Below are 22,203 nucleotides of genomic sequence, written 5' to 3' on the forward strand. Positions count from 1 at the left end.
ACAGAAATCCATTTTGTCCGATAGAGCCGCCATTGGTTGAGTCTGAGTTTGACACTAGGAGATAAGCGGGTTTGTGATTTATGTCGCCAACGACTGTTCCCAGACTTCGATGAAATCTTCGACTTTATTTTTTACTAATCCTTTCTAGCCGCTTCCAACGACATTGGTTGGTGATAACATTGAAGGTGCGAAGATATAAGAAATTAATTATAGTGTGATGTTGCTTAAATTTTACCATTATATTTTTTTTTTTATATGCCTCATGTCCTTCATCTACATTAAAATGAGAAAAAATATAAGGAATTAAAATGAGAGGGGAGTGGAACTCTTCTTGATTATGTTGGATTTCATTCTAATAAAGAATTCTAAAGAAACACTTGCAAACATAATAAACGCAAACTTAAGACATTCAAAAATATATAATACTCAAATTAGTGACAACTACCAATCAAACTTACAAATTTAACCCCCGAACAATCGTGAGCCACCAATTTTCTTCCAAGCCATGTATAACCACAACCCCGTAACACCAAAAAAGCCACTAAAGCCTACCCAAAGCTACCAAAGCCACTAAATCACCCCTTTGGTCAATACATTAAAATATTTCAATGCCTAAGCTATAATGCTGTGTTTTTGGATAAACATTGTAGCTAAAATGCATTTTTGCTATTAGCTAAATTAAAAAATCTCATTGTCATTCTATTTTTAATGGATGCAAAGAATGACAATTGAGTAAAAATTTTAGAAATTAAAACATTTCTTAAGTAAATAAATAATGGAAACATAGAATAGGATTATTGTGCGGTGTGGAACCGTGGATAGAAAAAAAAATTACTTAATAATTTTCTTATCATTGTAAATTTGTAGTTAATATGGAGTAATGAAAGCCAATTAATACAAACCTCCTGTTGGTTTTACTCTCCACCAAAAAATAAATAAAAAAAGATTGAGTTTCAATTAGCTAGATTAGTAAAATATTTTGTTGTCAAATAAGATATTTGAGGTTTGAACCATGCTCACAACTAAACCAATTAGTGTTTTGTCATTATAAGAATGAGTAATTATCATGCAACAAGCGCTATAGATTGAAAAATTATAATATCTATGTAAAAAAAAATTATTAATTTCTTCTTTTTTATGTTTTCTAGTGGAGTAGACTACTCTTGGATCTCATCCTGATCTCCTACAAACCCAAGAGGCCTATACAACTCGAGAACCCGGTGCTCCTAATACAAAGCAATGTTGCAAATCCCTTTCTGTAATAGCTTGTTAAACATTGAATATAGAGAGAGAGAAAAATTATACAAAAATGAAATTTGAAAAGTAGTGAGCTTGTTAAAAGAATAATTCATGCTCGTTGTTACACACTTACGGTATACATTAGCTAAAATTTCACAATTTTACAATCTTAATTAAAATTATATTTTAAAAGAAGTGTATATAAAATGTGCAATAAAGAGTGTACAAGATTTTCAATATTATTTTGAATGTGTGGAAAAAAAAAAAAACCATCCATCCCATAAATGACACGTGGCCCAAAAACAATTTAATTACCCAATTATTTTTAGAACTCAAAGTCCACGTATTAAATGGATCGAATCATTTCAAGTTGATTATCGATTAAACAGATCAACATGAAATTATCAATTGACTAATTTATTAATTGTGTTAATCAATTAGTTTTTTTATTTAAGGGCTAAAATTGAAAGTTGTTTTTTTTTTTCTTTTTTTTTTCTTAATCTCAACCATCAATAACTATTTTACACAGTTGTAATATTTGTTATATAATTTTCATCAACCCGCCCGGTTGTTTTAAAGGAGAGGGAAAACAAAAATCAACCATCCCAGACACAACACGTGGCCCAAATACCGCATAACAGTCCAAACGTCTGTACACCATACATCTCCTCTATACTCTATACTCTTTTCCTATTTGGAGCTTTGAAAAGCATTGAAGCTTTTTTATTTTCAATCACTCAACTCACTCACTATGTCTTTGAGAGCAAAGAGCTTGTTAGGACATATGTGAATAATGTTAGGAACATATGTCAATATAGAATTGGCTAATCCTTTGACAAAACGCACTTTACTGGTAATTGGGTAGATTTATGATGAGTTTAATGCTTCAAGGAACAAGGTTTCAAGTTCAAGTGTTAAAGCCATGCAACTCTGTCCAAGAATCAAGTGAAAAAGTGCTGGATTTTAAAGTTCGACAGCTAATATCTATCGAGGCTTAAAAGGTTATTTAAACCCGATACTCAACAGCTACTCGATAGATAGGGTATCTATCGAGGTTTAAAAAAATCAAATTTTCAGTTCTGATTTTCATTTAATCCGTGTATAGATGTTTGAGCTTTCTTTTCTCACAACCCTAAACATATATAAGGATTGTTTTAAGGGTTGACACAACTGATGCAACTCAATGCAAAAGTTTATCATAAGCATATTGTGAACCGGAGACATATGTCCTAGTTCATCTTTCTATTTAAGAAGCTGTTGTGTTTGTACACCATAGGGTTTTGTAACTAAGGAGTTTCGTGATTTTCATCGTGTTGATGAATTGAAGAATTTTGCAGCTAACATCTTTCTCAAGTTGGTGAGCAAGCCGCGTACTGGAATCCGCATATCGAATTGGTTAGTCACATACATGGAGTCGTGCATTAAAAGGAAATATTGTCACTACAGAACAAGTCCAATTGGATATTGGAATAAGGGTTCAAATGTAGGTTGGTACAAGATACTGGGATTCCTTTACTTGTAACCACTTGTTGTGATAATAGTGAATTCTCGGGAGTGGTGACCTTAAAATCACCCGATGGAGTTTTTGCCGTGTAGGTTTTCCCCATTCGTAAACAAATCACCGTGTCAATTTATTTTCCGCTGCATTTCAACTTAGTTGGTGATTTGTTTGTGCTACCACGCTTATTGCATGCAAATTGAATTAATTAATTAATTAACTTAGCTAATTAATTGGTTAATTCATCACAAAAGGTCAATACATTCTTGGTCTATCAAGTGGTATCAGAGCAGGCACACTCTGATTAGGGTTAATTTTTGTTGTCTGATCCATTAACCCCTGTTTGTCATGGATAGAGGACAGTCTCTTATTATAACACCTTTATTTAATGGCACTAACTATGCATAATGAAAAGTACGCATGAGAACTTTATTGCAATCATTAGATGAAAAGGTATGGCAAGCTGTAGAGATAGGCTAGACCAAGCCGAAGGAAGCACCAGCCGATTGGGATGATGCTAAGATCAAGGCGGTAAATTTCAACAGCAGGGCATTGAATGTGTTATTCAGTGCGGTCATAAATGAGAAATTCAAGAAGATATCCTCTACTGAAACTGCGAAGGAAGCATGGACCATGACAGAGTTTCAGAGGCTTACCAATAGCTTTGAAGAGATTAAGATGGAGGAGGATGAGTCATTTGATGAGTTCTATGCCAAGTTCAAGGACATAGTAAACTTAGCCTTTAATCTTGGGGAAACCATTCTCGAACCCAAGATTGTTAGAAAGGTGCTTAGATCTCTACCCAAGAGTTTTCATGCCAAGATCACCGCGATTGAGGAATCAAAGGATATTGATAAAATTCCTTTGACAGAGTTGGTTGGCAATCTGCAGAACTATAAGTTGGGTTTGACAAGGATAGGGAAATCTAGTAAGGGAAAGAGCATGGCATTGAAGGCCAAGAGCAATGACACTAATGAGTCTTCAAACGATGAAGATTCTAAGATGAAATCCTATATCACCAAGCAATTCAAAAATTTTATGAAGAATGCCAATGCTAAAGGATTTGATAAAGACCGCAAGCAATCTAGTTCGTCTCATTTCAAGAACTAAGACAAAGGAAAGAAGGATGCTAGGGATGGCCGTCAGTACACTGTTCCCTCAGGACCAAAATGTTTTAGGTGTCAAGGCTTCGGTCACATGAAACAAAAGTGCCCTACATATCTCGAGACCATTGGGAAGAGCAAGGCATTTGCTGCTACCTTAAGCGACACCAAGCCTGAAGATGATTCTAACAATGAGGATGATGGAATCCTAAATGCCTTCACTACCACTATAAATCCTACTAAGGGGATTGTTGAAGATATGGATGAAGAAGAGGACTTGGTGGAGTCTAAATTTAAGAAGATGGACGAATAAGATGATATCCACACAGCCTATGCAAAATTATACAAGGTCTCGAAAAAACATGAGAAGTTGTATAGGTTCGCCACCAAGAAGCTCAGTGAAGTGGAGCTTGAATGAGAAGAAATCTCCACGAAATTTGATGAAGCCAATCAGACCATTGGAACACTGAGATTTAAGAATAACTTCTTGGCTGAGAAGACCAAGAAACTTGAGGCTGAGTTATTCCAAGTTAGAACTCAGCTGGAAAGGAATTCAAGTGCAAAGTTTGATGAAATGCTCAGTCTTCAGAAATCTGCTTCTAATCGAACCGATTTAGGGTATGATTTCTCCTCTCCTAGTATTACTTCTACTAGTACTACTGTTTTTATTTCTCATACTAATAAAGGTAAATCTATCTTAGGAGCACCCCCTAAGCAGGATAAGAAAGAGACTAAAAACCCCAGGGCTAAGAAGGAAAACGCTCAAAAGCCTAAACAGAAGAAGTTGCATCTTTGTCATCACTATGGAGCAGCTGTACATACTCAACCTAATTGCTACAAGTGGTTAGCCACTCAATAAAGCAACAACATGATCTCATTGGGAAACCAGAATCAGTTTCTATCCTCTTTTGCTCTTTTTGGAGATCTATTCAAAGCCTTCATGTTCTTTTCGAACTTGAACAGTTTCAATTCTTCCCCCTCACCGCCGGATCAAGGGTTTGCAAAACGAAAAGGTTCTTCCAAAGTGTGGAAGGAAAAAGGCTCCAAGTGATCTAGTCACTTTTTCTCTCCCCTTCTTGTTTTTGTTTTTGCATTACTTATGTGTTTTGCTTTCATGTTTTGAGTCAGTCTAGTTTTATGTATTACTTTGTTTAACATATTTTTGTTGTTTATTTTTCAGTTTTGCTTTATTTTGTTTTTTATAAAAAAAAAATTGAAAATTCAGAAAAATACAAAAACAATGTGTGTCTGTGTACATTGGTACTTATGTACCTTAGATGGCCATTGAAATAAAGTTTTTTAAACTTTGTATCTTTTGTAGCTTAAATGAGCATCTCTATGCACAACTAAGCAAGTGAGCTTTGTGGCTTATGTTTGTGATAAGTAAGATTAAGTAATCTCTTGTACTTAACACTCATATCACTCTTTTTTACAAGAATGACAAGAAAATCCTAAAAGAAATGCATAAATAACCATCTCACCATTATTGCCCGCCAATCATGAAATGACATCTGTATGCTTTGGTATAACAAAAGTGCAATGTCAAAAGCTTAACATCATTGGGTATTTCTTTTCTCTCTTTTATATGTCCATGCATGGTTTGCTTAAAAGAAAAATAAAAAGCAAAAAGAATCAAAATGTTTTATATATGATTGCAAGTGTGTCTTCTAGGAGATGTGGGAGTTATAGGATGTACCTAGGTGATAGTCTCCATCAAACAGTTATGATTATGTGTGAGTTAAAGTGATTTTCTCATATCTCAAATCATCATAATGTGTAGACATTTATGCAATCTTGCGATATTTTTCACACACAACACGCAATAATCTTTGCTACTCTTGATACATGTGTAGGTACAATGTGATTTGGCCATCACAAGGAATACATGTGTTAATGTATGCTCACCAAACTATCTTAACTTGTTTTTGAAATATAAAATTGGTTAGACTTGTTTAGTGTGTGTGTGTGTGTTTTGGATCTAAATGCTTGACATTTTTTTTAATGAGAGATGTGTTTGAGAGCTTAAAATGTTGGCTGGATCTTTAGTTGAGTAGTATGTTTGATTGCATTCATGTTTGTGTTTTTCTCTTCTTTGAAAAATTGTTTTTAAGCAATCTCGACAACTTCTCGATACCTCTCGATAGTTAGGCTATCTATCGAGCCTTTTGAGCTTCTTTTCTCAATAGCTTTTATCACAGTCTCGATCCATCGAGATTCTTGAGATTCAATCTCGATAGCTTCTCTACAGCTTTTCGATCCATCGAGGAAGTTTCTGTATGCTCGATAGATGTGCTCAATAGCTTCTTGATCCATCGAAGTTATTTTGCTGTGGACACCTCTCAATAGCTACTTGATAGCTATTTCTCGATTTTTAATTCTCGATCCATCAAGAAACTGAGATTTCTATAAATAGGGTCCGCGCGACATTTCTCTCACTTCTCCTCGATCTCTCTCGATCCTTTCTAACTTCTCACCTTCCCAAACACCTCTCTCTCACTCCAAATCACTTCCCCACTCAATCTTTGGTCTTAAGGTTGATTTCTTCCTCTGGTATGATTCTATTTCTCTCATTTTATCATGCATTTCATGATTTTTTACATAACTTTTGGGATTGTTGATAAACTTTGGGGTTTTTCAAAATTTTGGAGGTTTTTGTAAAATTTTTGGGATGGGTTTTTTTTAAATGATTTCAAATCATCATGCATTGCATTACATTACATTTGCATTTTAACTATATTTTCATGCATTATAGATGTGTGCTATATATGTTGAATTGTTGTGTGCTGCTAGGTTTGGATTGGGCTAAGCCCATGATGCTTTTTATGTTGCATATCACATGCTCATGCATTTTCATGCATACATACCTTCATTTCTTTATATTCTTATATTGATTTGTTTGGTGCTTTTCTGCATGTCTCTCTCTCTCCCTCTCTCTTTCTTGCGTTAGTTTGCTCTATGGCACCTAAACGCAAATCTACTCCGTCCCAGAACCCTCTTCGTTCCGGAGCATCTTCTTCTTCTTCCCCTTCTGACCCCACTCCATCTCACGTCCGATTCCATGATGATAAAGCCCGAAAGGAATTTTTGGAGAACTTCTCATGACAAGGCATTCATTCAGAACGCCAAGACGTTCTATTGGATTTTTCCGATACTGACCTTCCCACTGTCATCTACAGTCGGGGTTGGGAGTCACTGTGTGGCATCTCGGTCACTTGTCCCACCATGATCATACAAGAGTTTTACTCTAATATACATGGATTTGACTATTCTGTACCTCATTTTATCACTCGCGTTCGAGGTACGCATATTGTAGTCACTCCGAATATTGTATCCAAGGTACTACACGTTCCTAGGGTAATGCATCTTGACTACCCTAGCTCCGATCATTTGAGGACTGTGTCCAAAGACGAACTCTCGTCTCTATTCTGTAAGACACCTTCATCTTGGGGTGACCATCAAAACACCCTTTGCTCGAGCTTTGTAAAAGTTCCGAGGTTCCTTAACATGGTGATGACATTCGTTCTCCATCCATTATCTCACTATAACTCTATTACAGAGTCTCGTACTCGATTTTTGTTATCCCTTCTTGAGAGACTCTCTATTGATTTTCCCTCACTTCATTCTATCCCTCATAGATATCTATAGGAATACGACGACCCATGATAAGCTTATTTTTCCTTCGGCTATTACATGGATTCTTCGTCATTTTTCTATCTCTTATCTCGAGTCTCCTCATTTTTCAGTCATATATGTCATAGATGCGACTACCGTCAGATGGAGTGAGGCCCAACTTTGACCGAAGCAACCATGGACAAAGACAACGACTCCTCTGGCTTTTTCTGCTCCTTCTTCATCGGCAGGTGGTGTGACCCTTGAGGCGGTCATGGCGCAGCTGTAGCGCATGGATGCTCGCCTTGACACACTCAGTGATGAGTTGTGTCAGGTGAACACCCATGTTGGTCGTATTACTCAATGGCAGGCTCACCTTAGTGGCTTCATAGAGTCTCCCTCTCCTTCTCTAGAGGCATCTAGGGACGAGGACGATGATGGTGACTTTGACAACGATGATGATGATGAGGATGAAGATGCTAGCTCGCCCAGTGACGATAAGATGACTGCTTGATTTACTTACCCTTTGTCATTCGTGACAAAAAGGAGGAGTAGTTTTGGTATGAGAGTATTCATGTACATAGAGGGAGAGTTAGTGTAGGATATTTTTGTTAAGGGGAGTGTCTTTTCTTTTTTAGGGATGTAGTGAGGTTATTATGTATTTTCTTTTCTTTCTTTTTCATTTACCTCATGTATACTAGTCTTGTGACCATTTGACATACATTGTACTTATCTTTGTATATATATATATGTTGATGTATGTTATTCACCTATCTTTACATGTATTGTTTCTTTTCTCTCTTTATGCACATGATTCTTATTAATTGTATGCAATCTTTTATTTCTATTTTACACTAAAATGCCATAATGAGTTTTGTTTAAAGTGTTTCAGAAATACAAGTTGTCAAAGTCTTCTTGCCATGAACTCTCTTCTTGCAAAATTTTTCAAGAGTTTGTGTTAGGATAGATTTTATTGTATTCAACAAGTGAGTATGAGTTTAGTGATTTATGACTTCTCTCATATGTTCATTTGTTAGTTGTGGTTTTGTCACGGATTGTCAAAAGGGGGGATTGTTAGGACATATGTGTGTTAGGAACATATGTCAATATAGAATTGGCTAATTCTTTGACAAAACGCACTTTACTGGTAATTGGGTAAATCTAGGATGAATTTAATGCTTAGGAATAAGGTTTCAAGTTCAAGTGTTAAAGTCATGCAAGTTTGTCCAAGAATCAAGTGAAGAAGTGCTGGATTTTAAAACTCGATAACTAGTATCTATCAAGGTTTAAAAGGCTGTTTAAGCTCGATACTTGACAGTTACTCGATAAATAGGGTATCTATCGAGGTTTAAAAAAAATAGATTTTTAGTTTTGATTTTCATCCAATCCAAGTATAGATATTAGGGCTTTCTTTTCTCATAACCCTAAACATATATAAGGATTGTTTTAAGGGCCGTCACAGCTAATGCAACTCATTGCAAAATTTTTTCACAAGCATATTATAAACCAGAAACATATGCCCTAGTTCATTTTTCTATTCAAAAAGCTGTTGTGTTTGTACACCGTAGGGTTTTGTAACCAAAAAACTTCGTGATCTTCATCGTGTTGATGAACTAAAGAACTTTGCAACTAACATCTTTCTCAAGTTGGTGAGTAAGCTGCATACTGGGATTCGCACATCGAATTGGTTAGTCACGTACTGGGAGCCATGCATTGAAATGAGAAATTGTCACTACAGAACAAGTCCAATTGGGTATTGGGGTAAGGGTTCAACTATAAGTTGGTATAAGATACTAGGATTCCTTTACTTGTAACCACTTATTGTGATAATAGTGAATTCTCGAGAGTGGTGACCTTAAAACCCGATGGGGTTTTTGTCGTGTAAGTTTCCCCCATTCGTAAACAAATCACTATGTCAATTTATTTTCCGCTGCATTTCAACTTAGTTGGTGATTTGTTTGTGCTATCACGCTCATTGCATGCAAATTGAATTAATTAATTAACTTGGCTAATTAATTGGTTAATTCATCACAAGGGATCAATACATTCTTGGCCTATCAAAACTCAAAAAACTTCATACCAAAACCAAACCACCACACACACAGTCCTCATCAATGGCTTCCTCACGTGTTCTTGTCAATTCCCTCTTCCTCAACAACTAGAATCTCTCTCAGTCTCAAGCCATGACCGTGTACGCCAAGTTCAAAATGGGGCTGTTGGGAGCTATGAAGGAAGCACCCATTTCTGATAATCCATTCCTTATTCAGGGCCTATAGAAGCAGCAAATTGCTATATGGACCCTGTGAAATAGATTGTGTTTTTAAGGGTGGACTTGCCTGGTGCTGGGGAGAAGGGTCTCAAGGTTTGGACTGAGGATGATTTTCTGTACTATGACGTGGAAAACTCCCTTGAAGGTGGCAAGTATAATTGCTGTATCAAAATCAATCCCCCAGTCAGGTTCAACAAGGAGAAGATCAAAGCCCAAATCAACAATGGCGTTCTCAAAGTTGAAGTTCCATACGAAACGCCTTAAGAGTAAAAGAATCCCACATCTTTACCTTTTTATTTTAGGATAGTAGGGTTGGGAAATTGGAATCAAAGGTGATATTTTCAGGTCTCTTTTGTTATTATGAAACAAATGAATGGAAGAAATGTCCTGGTTTTGCTTCTTCTTTTTTTATTATGCTTAGATTCTTGTCCACTTTTGGATCTCAAATGTCTCTCTTTTCCTTCTCTCTCTAATTGGTTGCCGATTTTTCCCGTACTTTGCCTAAGAACTGGTAATTGTTATCAGAGATTTAGAATCATAATAATTGGTTTAGAACTTTTGCTTAAGAATCAGACTTGGTTTAAGCTTTTTGCTTGGATTTGGGATTGTGTGTAATGATAATAAAGATTATCCCTTAATAACAATAACATTTCACATTTGTTCACCAACCCTTGAAAGTTGAAACCCTGAAGCCAAGCCCATATATACATAGCATGAAATATGAGGGCGATTTTCCACTCAAATACGGTCTGAATGCCAAGACCAAGGCCACAGTCCAGTTGATGTTGAAATGAAATGGTTGAGTAATTGAAAAATGAGATTATTCAGGAATACACATTGAAACATCTAAGATTGAGCATTACCAGGATCCTGCATTAGTGCTCAACTTCTCTCTTTGAAATAATGAACATAACAAAAAAATGAAAAATTATCAACGCTTGACCATTTAGGTTTCCAAAAAGAGGTTGTAAAAACAAGGCATCGCACTATTGAAAGAATAAGTCTAGTGCCACAACTTGCAGCACAATTTGTGGCCCTAGACTTATTCTTATTAGAAGGCAGCGTAGCATTATTGTTATAGACAAAGATTCTTGGTAAAGCGTAGCATTATTCTACAAAAGTCATCAAGAAAAATAAAATTTAAAATGGCATCAACATCTCTAATGGTTTAGATCAAGGATATGGATGCTTTTGAAAATAAAAGAAAAGAGAGGAACAAATTAACTGTTTAAAACAAACAAATTAACAAGTTGTTCTACTTTAAGTGATGAGAAGTTGAGTACTAATGAAATGAAATAGTGAATAAACAATGATATGTACTTTTGAATTCTCTCTACTGGAAAAAAAAAACAAAAAACAAAAAAAAAAAAGCAAAAAACAAAAAACAAAACAAAACAAAACAAAAAAACAAAAAAAAAAAAACCACAGGTGAGTAAGGATCAATATACCTTGCTCTGTCAAGCTTTGTATTATGTAACAGTGGAGGTTTACCTCGCATGGTGATAATGTTTTCACTAAAGGAAAGACCTTTTTTCTATCTCACTTCTTTACAACTTTCTACCATTTTCTCTATTGTTCTCTCATGGTTCTTACCCTAATGGTTCAACAACTTATTTCTTTTATAGTCCGAAGAATGTTGCTGGGTATAGAATAGATGTCACATTATGATTCTCCCATTTGAATCCTAATACAATTGTTGTACTATGTAGTGTCTGGAGGAGAGAGAAAGGACACGCCGAGGTGATAGCAATTAATTTATCTAATTCTCAATTTCATTTTAAACTTCATTTTTATTTTTATTTTTATTTCAATATGAAATTCAGTCATAACTTCAAATTTTTTCATTAATGCTTACTTTCAATAGAATGGTATTATAGGAAGATCATAATTGCACTGAATGAAGGTCGTCCCCTCTCGCCAACCATCTTGCAGTCCCACATTATAGTGTTTATAATTATATTTGTAATGTTATTGTTATGTTTATGTTCAAATATATGTTTAACTCTAAATTAATTTTTCTCAAATCTACTCCTTATAATTTTTTATCTATCATATAAGAAATGTGGTAGTTTGAGAATCAAAATTTAGTATGAAAATAGGGTTTACCTTGAACAAATATTGTTACTAATATGTTTATTAACATGTGTAGTATAGGACAAAATTTAGCTACAATATCTTTTTATTGGAGATGAATTTTGACAAATCCACAATTGGATTAAATTATCTTTTCATACCCTCCATACTTGCAAAGTTTCTAGGAAATTAAAGATTAATAGTTATATCATCAACAAATTATTTAAATTGTAAACTTTTGTAGTTTAAAATTATGCATAAAATATAAGTTTGAAGATCATATAGTAAATAATTTTCAATTGACACAAAATTTAACATGTGTATTGAGAGTATAAAGAACATGCAATTCAACGGTTAGATTTTTAAAATATGTAATAATGTTTATTTTATTGAGTAAAGTTGTAACCTTATGTTATAACCAATTTTGTTACTAAACTCTATCATGTAGTATATAGTAAGTGAAATATTTTATTCCAAAGTTTAAGGATTGAGTTTTATGAAATCTCTTCCTCTGCATTATGAGTTACTTAGATTAATTTGATAATGCACACATTTTCCTTATTTCCTCTAATCTAATAATTTTAAACTTTCCCATTGGACGTAGTGGAGTGACTAATTCACTAGTCACAGCATTGCTCTAATTCTCTCAGAGAGAAATGGCGGAGGAGAAGTAAAGGGTAGCAGAGGTGGAGTAGGAGGGGGGAATATTGGAGGTGGAGTCAAAGCCGATTAAAGGGTTGACTTTGAAGGTGGTGATAGACTTTGTGGAGAAGTTGACGGTGAAGTTGGTGTACCAATACTATACTTTCTGTACCTCATCATTATGTTAGGGATATAAGTCCATTTCAGTTTGATAGTACCAAATGCTAGGCTATTATATATGTCCATGAAATAAGTTTGTGAATGTGATGATTGATAACACTACAATGGATTGAATGACATCTGATACATTTGTGAGTAGCTAAAGATAGCATCAAATAGACAATATAAGATGAGCATCATCTAAGATGACTAGGACATTTGTAGTGAAGTTGATTGTGCTGGCTAAGTGTATACTTTCATTTACACTGGAAGGTAGCACAAGGAAAAATACAAGATTTTTTTTTTTTCTTACTTGGTAAGTGCGAGGGATAGAACCCCTGAGCAACAGGTTACATAGGAATCCAGGTGCCAGTTGGCTACAAGGCCAGTGGTAGGAAAAATACAAGATTGACTCTTAAGCAAAATGGTCATATGATTTGACCTGCGTTATATGGGCTCCTGAATTCTATGCACTTTTTAGAGATTTTCCATCACTTTGGACTGTTGCTAAGCCAAGTTTGATAGTATATACTTTGTGTTCATACCATATTATTCTGCTTTTTTTTTTCTTTTTTCTTTTTTGCTTGAATAGTATGCTGCTGTTGAATCAAGAATTTTGACTAATATGTTGCATAAATCTAGAGAGCATCACCATGTAGTTTATTGCTACTTTTTCTTTTCTTTTCTTTTTTTGTACTTATTAGTTATTATTATTTGGCCATTGCTTTTAATTCTTGGTTCTAATATATACATTGTTTTTGCACAAGAGCAACTTCAAGAGCAGGGAAGAAAACTGTGATTGTCTGATTGTTGGAATTCTCAAAATGAATTTGAAATAGAGAAACTGCAAGAGGAGACACATCCATGTAAATATTATACATAGAGGACCTCTTTGGTTGTAGAATTGACCCAATATTGTATATGTAGATCTTCCCAATTTAAGCAGAAATATAAAATTGCAGCAATTCCTTCGGTGACATGGAAGTGTTACTCGACAGGAAATTTATTATTAAAAAAAAAAAAAAAAAAAAAAAAAAAAAACCCTAGGAAGAAATGATCAGCTCACCAAATAGTTCTTAATTTCAAGCATGTGAGAGTTGGACTATGACAATATGATATATGAGGGTTCATTAACAAATTTTGCTTTAGAGAGAGGAGTCAAAGAACTCTCACATATTTAAAAATTTTGGAAATTCAAAATGATTGTTTCTCAATATTTTTTACGTTCTTCCCTATTGGACTAGGGAGTCCTACAATTTAATTAGCATAACAAAATTAACAAGCACAGTCCAAAAACAAAATCTTTTGACGAATTAAACACAAAGGCATTGCCCAGAGAGAGAGAGATTATCTTATTAATGCAAAGAAATGCATGAACTACAATCAATACCAAAAACTAAAAAGAAAGAAAAGGAAAGGACTTAGCCAAATAACACTTTTATTGATTAGCCACCATCAGTCTGGTGATATACCAAGGACAACAACACATCGCAGCCACTAGCCATGGAGACAAAAATCCTTACGCACAAATATCCTCCAGTATAGTTTTAGAGGACGACCCACCATCCTTATCACATGGTCAATGAACGAAACATTGTACACCATCTTCTTTGTCTTCTGCTTTTGAACTTGCAAGAAATTGGTTGCATATGTTGGGTTTATATAGGCTTCAGCAAAGGTGAGAATATTTATGAGTCAAGCTTTCAAATATCACAATTCATATTATCACAACCAATATATAATGATATGTTTCCATACTAAGCAAACGTAGAGAGTACACAAGCTTTAGCATTCACATTATCTAGATAGAATTCTAAAAATAGTAGGGTATAAACATGATTTTCCACATTTTTGTATTAAATAAATTTCCATTAAATAGTAAATATAACAATTCTTAAAGTTATATTCTTAATTAGTTGGCTTTTTTATAGTAGATTTTTTTTTCCTTCACAAATGTGTCCAAGTTCCTTTGTATTTATAGTTGTCATTGAATTTTCATGTTAAATTCTTGCCATCTCAAGAAAAACCTATTAAACAAGTAACGAAAAACTTTTAATTTCGTGCACATAATAATAATAATAATAATAATAATACGTGTAAGGACATGATTTGTAACGACCCGTAACAGTGTTGGGTTCGCACGTAAAAAGGCCCAAACAATAAGATTTGTAGAGCGTGGGTGTAAAGAACTAGGTTAACTTTTTTATAATAAAAAGATTCACTCTCACGTATATTAAAAGTCTAGAGTTGGTACAACGATCATTCTCTTTGGTAATCGATACAGTTCTTTTTCTCTCTTTTTGCTCTTCTCCTTTGGTCTGTGTTTTCCTTTCTTTTCTTCTCTGTTCCGATCCCCCCTCCTGCATGTTCTTCTTTCAGTTTATATACCCCCCTTTGTGTTCCATCCTCACCGCACACGTGTAGGTTGGGTTCGGAGGATTTCTTTCTGTCCCATCTAGCACCTCCTGGAACTTCCGATGGGCAGCTGTAAGGCTGCTTCCTTACTGTTCAGGTAACACCTCCACATTAATGCGGCCAGAGAGTTGGTTGAGAGGTCATTAATGCAGAGGCAGCTGTAGTTATAGATATTTGTTTGCCTTATCTCTTTCATCCTTGGTCGGTTATTCTATCTTTAGTGGTGACTTAGTTCTGAGGTCTGGTTGCAACAAGACCGCGTCCTGATCGTCCTCGGACGCATACTGCCAAGGAGTATGGCGTCCTCGGACGGATACAGAACTCTACCCTCGTGATATTGACTACCATGCCCTTCAGTAATTACCTTATGACCTGACTTAGCCTCCTCGGACGGATATGCATCCTCGGATGGGCCACAGGCCCAACAATCCTGAACTTAGTGGGCCTATTGATCGAACGGCCCCCACAATACAAAACTACTAGAATTTTTTTTTTTTTAAGGAAAGGATGGAGATTTTTTTTTTTTTTTTTTTAATTTTAGGATAATGATGCGAAGTTCTGTTGTAGGATATGCACCTTCTGATCACCACCAAAGAATTCCCTTTTTGATGGCTACCACTAAAGAAAATTAATCATAAATTTATCTAAATTTAGGGGTGTCAAATGGGTGAGTTTGGGTAGGTTTGGGGTGGGCATAATTAGGTTGGGTATATAAAACTCATTTACCCATTAAAACCCATTTTACTAATTGCTTCTAACCCAAATCCAACCCAACCCAATTATTATGAGTAAACCCCAACTCACCCAATTACCCAATTATCAAAATTACCAAAATGCCATTAAAGTGAAAATCCCAACACTTTCTTGGATTCCCTTTTCCACTCTCTCTAGTCTTCACTCTACTTTCCCAAAAAATCAAATTAAACAAAAGATACAAGCTTGAAAAGAAAATCGCTTCAAATTGGATCATCCTTCTCCTTTTATTTTCCCACACTTTCTTGGCATGCAAACAGCACTATCTAAACAACAAAATTTATAAAAATAAAAAATAAATAAATAAAAACATAAAAAGGGGCCTAATTTATTAAGCATTTAGCTTCCATTTCCTGCACTTTCTCAGCAACCAAACAAACAAACAAAAAAGCACTATAAGATGCGGATATGGTTCCTAAGAAGCAAGACTCGGTGATTTGAGACAAAAAAAAACGCAGATCGAAACCAAATCAAAAAAACCAAAAAAACAAGCAGATCAAAAATATGAGCAAAAACAAGCAAAAAACTAGATTAGAAAAACCAAAAAAAGAGCAGAAATATGAGTAACCCAAATCGAAACCAACAGATCGAGAACAACCAGCCCGAAACGCAGAGAGAGGCCGAAACCCACGCACGAAACGCAAACCTAAAATGCAAACAAAACCGAAAACCCAACTCGAAATCACGCCGAAACACAAACACAAACGTTGAAACCCATACCGAAATAGAAACACAACCCAAAACCCAGCTCAAAATCCATTCTAAAACACAAACATAAATGTCAAAACCCCCACGCCGCCACATCAAGAAATCCACTGGTCTCTGTGCTGTGTTTGTTGTGCCTCATTGTTCTCTGAGAGAGAGAGAGAGAGAGAGAGAGAGAGAGAGAGAGAGAGAGAGAGAAGTGTTTAGAGGCTGAGAAAATGAAGGAAAATGAAAACCCTGAAACACTGAGAGAGAGAGAGAGAGAGAGAGAGAGAGAGAGAGAGAGAGAGAGAGAGAGAAGTGTTTAGAGGCTGAGAAAATGAAGGAAAATGAAAACCCTGAAACACTGAAATTTCTAAGGGCTTTTTTTTTTTTTTTTTAATGGGAAGGGCTGGGTTGAATTTGGATATATTATTTTTGGGTTAAATGGGGTTTAATGGGTTTTTAGTTAAAACTCAATAATCACTGGGTCTAATTGGGTTGATCCCCGTTTAACTCAACTAATAATTAGGTGGGTTTGAGTTCAATTAAAGTTGCCACCCCTATCTAAATTCCATGAGAACTCGAAAGTTTAGAGACATAACAAATTTTCACAACATCTTCGTTTCGAGTTGTAGCGAGTCACTATATAATCTTATTTTATTTTGACTTATAGTGATTTAACATGTCACTTGTTGTAAAAAAATTATAAGCTTTTGTTGGGGCAATAGACTAGTGAATTATAAATATTATTAGATTAATTCTATGAACCATCAAATTCACTAAACATTAAGCATAATAATCTAATAACATCATATAGTTTTCACAGAATTAAAGCATAATAATCTAGTATTTAAAAAAAAAAATCGATAAAGAACGCTAAGCATGTGTTTGATATTAGCTTATTATTTAGTTTCTTGCCGTTTTTTTTTTCTTCAAAAATGTGCTAAAATATAATTATACTTCCAAAAAATGAGATTTTAAAAAACTATACATAAAAGCTAGTAAAAGTTAAAAACTAACCAAATATACTAGAGACAAGCAAACACTAAAGCAACGTTTGGATACAGCTTATAACGCCAGTGTCTTGGGTCTGGCTTTTTCTTTTTTTTTGTGTGTGTGTTGAGAAGCGCGTTCTGTGGCCGTCTAGTGGGTCTCGTGCACTGTTCACAGGAGCCACAAACCTTTTTTTTCAACAAAAATTTTATTAAAAATGGGTCCCACGGCACTATTCACACATTTATAAATTATTTTGCTATAGTGTTTTCAATTTTCAGCAAAATAAGCGATATTCAAACGAACCCTAAGTGTCCGTTTGGCAAATATTATTTTTGCCGACTTATTTTACTATTCAGCTTATTTTTGTTAGTATTCATGGGTCCACTACACTTTTTGGTACTATTCATAAGTCTCACTATACCATTTCAGCTTACTTATACCTTTATCTACCGTTCTTTCAGTAAAAAAAATTTAGTTTCAACAAAATAAGCGGATCCCAAACGGACTCTAAATAGTAGATTTTCCTAAGATATGGGGGAGGAGAAGTAAAGAAAAAGTGGTACAGGAGTTGTGAAAGAAAAAAAAAATTATATAGGAACTACTATAAGTCAAAATAAGAATGCTGTGAAACTGTCACGAGATTTTATTACGCTCGTAGATTTTCTCACATTTGGTTAAGTACAACTTTAGTTTTTTAGCTTGCTCCTAGCCTTTAGTTTTTTGAAAATGCTACATTCTGTTTTCGAATCAATAATTGTAGTGCTGGCAGTCATGATGCAAGTGAGCAAAGAATGAAAAACTATGTAAAATATTTTTCATGGTAAGAACGTGGAAACACATACTTACAAAGATGCCCTTAAATCAATGTCATAACTGTGAAGCTAAAATTTTCTTAACAATGACTTATGAACAATTACGAAGCATAAGACATATACTTCTCTTCTTAAACATATTACTTATTAGTGAAGTATCTCATTTTACCCATAAAAAATAAATAAATCATTAAGCAAACTTTTTTCCAAAATCAACCACATAGATAACAAATACTCACAAAGCTCTAGAAATATTGTTCGAGAGCTTCTCAAAATCGCTAAAGAAAATAGAAAATCAACCACAAAATCTGGATTGTTCTCATTTTGCAGTAGTTTCTGAAGTTGTTTAAACTGGTCATCCAAATATCCTTTTTTTATCACCAATACCATTAATTAGAATTCCTCTACCAATCCAAAATAAATAAATTAATAGACCAGTACAAATTTTGTTTAATTCAGTGGAAAATAGACTAGTTTTCCAAGAAAGTAACAAAACCAAACAAATACAACATAAATATCCTTTCGAAAATAAAAAAAAAAATCTCAAGGGAAAAAGAAACATTCACAAAAAACAAATTAGTGCTTAAAGAGAACAAAATCCACCTAGAGTAGAGATCCACTTCACACCCAATTTTTGAACAATCTCTCAAAAGCAATTATAACCCCAGCAAAAAAAAAATCACTTCATCTAGATAAGCAGAGTGTTCCGACCAAGGTGCTAATGATCTTTACATGGTATACATGGAGTCTTCTTAATATTTTAGTTTTCACTTTAACAATGTAGAAATTGTTTCATCAATGATTGAGTGTTTATATGTTACACATTTTTGCAAATCTTTTCAACGCATTGCATAGATTAACGACTACTACAAATAATAATTGTTCAATCACTTTAAATTTGGGTTTGGATAAGATTGAAATCCAACTTATATATGATTACTTCTCAAATTATTTCTTTATGGGATGTACAAATTTACTCTTATATAGCTATTTAAATAAATAAATAAAAGCAATCTCAAATTCATCTTAGTTATAACTCGTTTAATTTTGAAGTTTTTGTTTTCTGAAGTTTTTGTTTTCCTCTCTGATGGTGGCAAATTCGCTGACTTGTGGAGTCTTCACAGGAATAATATTCAAACTTTTCTGTTGAATTTTTGCGTTGATTAATTTCTTTGTCATATATTATACATGTAATGCCTTTGAATGTTGGACTAATTTCTTGTTAGGAGAGATTTTTAAAAATTGAAAATACAAAATATATTTATATATCCTCACCCGTATCTTATATGTCTTGGTTTTAAAGCATTTAAAAATAATAAAAATAGTAAAACAATTCACGATAATATAATAAGCTCACAACCAAAGGTATGAATTTTCACATTTTATTTTAGTGCATTCAAATGAATAATCACATAATATATCATGCCGTAAATTAATTTATAATATTAAGAATAAAATCACTGTTATATGACTTGGTCTTAAAACGTTTTGCTTCGTTGTGAGAGAATATTCAATATATATCTCAATTATGCAACAAATTAATTAGTACTTGTCCCTTAAAAAAAAAATTTAACTTGTACCTTGCCTCCAGTATACAACAGTTTACCGCATATGCTATAAGTTCAAAGGCCTCCAACAGACTCTGCAATGAAACTCCTTTTTTGCCCATAAAATATTCTAATATAAAAATATGCCAATTCTATACACACATATCTCACTCTCACCCATCAATTTTACAATTTTTGTGCACACAACTGACAAAAGGCTTCTAGGTAAACCTCTCAAGATTGGTAAGACTCTTTTATATAGTTAAATACATTTGAGATATAATAAAAAATTAATCACAACAGAATGAGTTTATAACAAAAATGAAGAAATGCAGTATAATATTCTATAATAAAGTTTATAACAACAAAATAATGAACAAATTTATTTATTTTTATTAAAATTCTCCAACAAACCCCACTTATTTTGATAAAAACGCAAGAATCAAATATCATTATGGTTTATGAAATCTTGAGAATTAGATAGAAATTTCAAAATGAAAAAAGTAATTGTTGCTCATACATAGCAACGAAGGTGTTGACATAGGGTCCGTTTGGATTGAGCTTATTTTTGCTAAAACTGAAAACTAAAACTGAAAATACTGTAGCAAAATAATTTTTAAATGTGTGAATAGTATCGTGGGGCCCATTTTTAATGAAAAAGTTGTTGAAAAGTGGAATTTGTAGGTCTGTGAACAGTGCACAAATGCACTATTTACAGTTGACTTGGTCAAATAGTGCGGCTGAAGAAAAAAAAAAAAAAAAAAAAAAAAAAAAAAAAAAAAAAAAAAAAAAAAAAAAAAAAACTGGAAAACGCAACAATAAACTTTTTAAGTTAGCACGTTTCAGCCCTATGCCTGATCCCGTTTCTAGAATATTCTAGAGAATTAATCCAAATTCTTAAAGAAAGTGGCCCCACTTCCACACACATAGGTGAAATTTGTCAAAGTGCTCCTTTAATTCTAATACCCCGCATGTAAGAGCATCTCATCAGTGTTTTATTTATATTCCATTTTGACACACCAAAGAGTCTACTTTATTATTTTAGCACGTCATTTTACAATACACCCTACATCACATGTTCTATTCTTCAATTTCATATATTAAAATAATATATACAACACATTAAAAAAAAATAACAATATATAAAAATACAAAATAAAAAACCCACCACCCCTACCGCTCCACATCCCACCTCACTAGTCACCACCATCCATCACCCCCATCCATCACCCCACAACCCACCATCAAAGACACCAAAACCACCACATAAACACCCAAAATCAAACCCACCACATCAGAACACCACAACTCAAAACAAAAACCATTTGCCTCAGTGGTAAATCGGCGATACATTCAGTGAATCGGCGAAACCGAAATACAAACCCAATAAGATGAGATGCTAGACGAAACGGTAATACTTTGCTCTGAGATGAACTAAACCAAACCAAGTAGCTGGGGTGTATGAGAGAGAGAGAGAGAGAGAGAGAGAGAGAGAGAGAGAGAGAGGGTGAAGGAGATTTTATAGATACTAATGATGGAATTTGTGAGATAGTAGAGAGGAAATTGGTGGTGGCTCATGAATGGGAAGAGAAGAGAGCAAAAGGGAAGAGGGGAGAACAAAAGAGTCTATTAGAGTAGAGAGGATGAAGTAGTGAACGTGTGGCTTAAAGTGAAGATAAGAAGAGATATTTTATTTGAGATGAGAGAGAAAGATGAATAAAAAATAATAAAAACCAAATGGCATTTCCTTCCATACCGTTCCAAAGATGAGATTCTATTGTAGCAAATGCCAAAAATTTTTAGCATTTAACACACCTCATGATAGTCTGTTTTTGGTATTTGGTGTGCTAAATGCCAAATATTTGGCATTTGACACACCTGATGAAAATGCTCTAAGAGTTACAAATTTCATTTATTAAGAGTTGTGTAAAAACTCAACCCCTCAAATCCCAATATTTGTAGAATAAATGCATTAACACCATATGGATAGTGGATATATATTCTGGTAGAGGCTCAAGTTGGAAGATAGTGGATGTATATTGTGGAAGACATGGTTCTTTTTGCAAAGTTTTATTTGTTGAAATTTTTGTTGGGCCGATAGAGACGCTAATAGGGCTGCCCGTGTTTTGTGTAGTTGGACTGTTAGGTCTTCTTTTTTGGGTTGGGTTGTTTTCCTCTCCCTTTGTAGCTGTTTTCTGTTCATAGGGAGGGAGCCCAGCCTTCCTGAACTTCTTGTATTTTTCTGGTCTCTCTAGTTTCTAATAAGAGTTTCATTTTCAACCATAAAAGAAAAGTTTTAACTTTAAATCTATTTATAAACTTTTTTCATAACTTCACAAAAATTATACAACTGAGATAATAAATGAAAAATTATACAAATGAGATAATAAATTCATCATTG

The sequence above is a fragment of the Quercus robur genome, chromosome 12 (assembly GCF_932294415.1).
Source record: "Quercus robur chromosome 12, dhQueRobu3.1, whole genome shotgun sequence".
In the NCBI taxonomy this organism is placed as follows: domain Eukaryota; kingdom Viridiplantae; phylum Streptophyta; class Magnoliopsida; order Fagales; family Fagaceae; genus Quercus; species Quercus robur.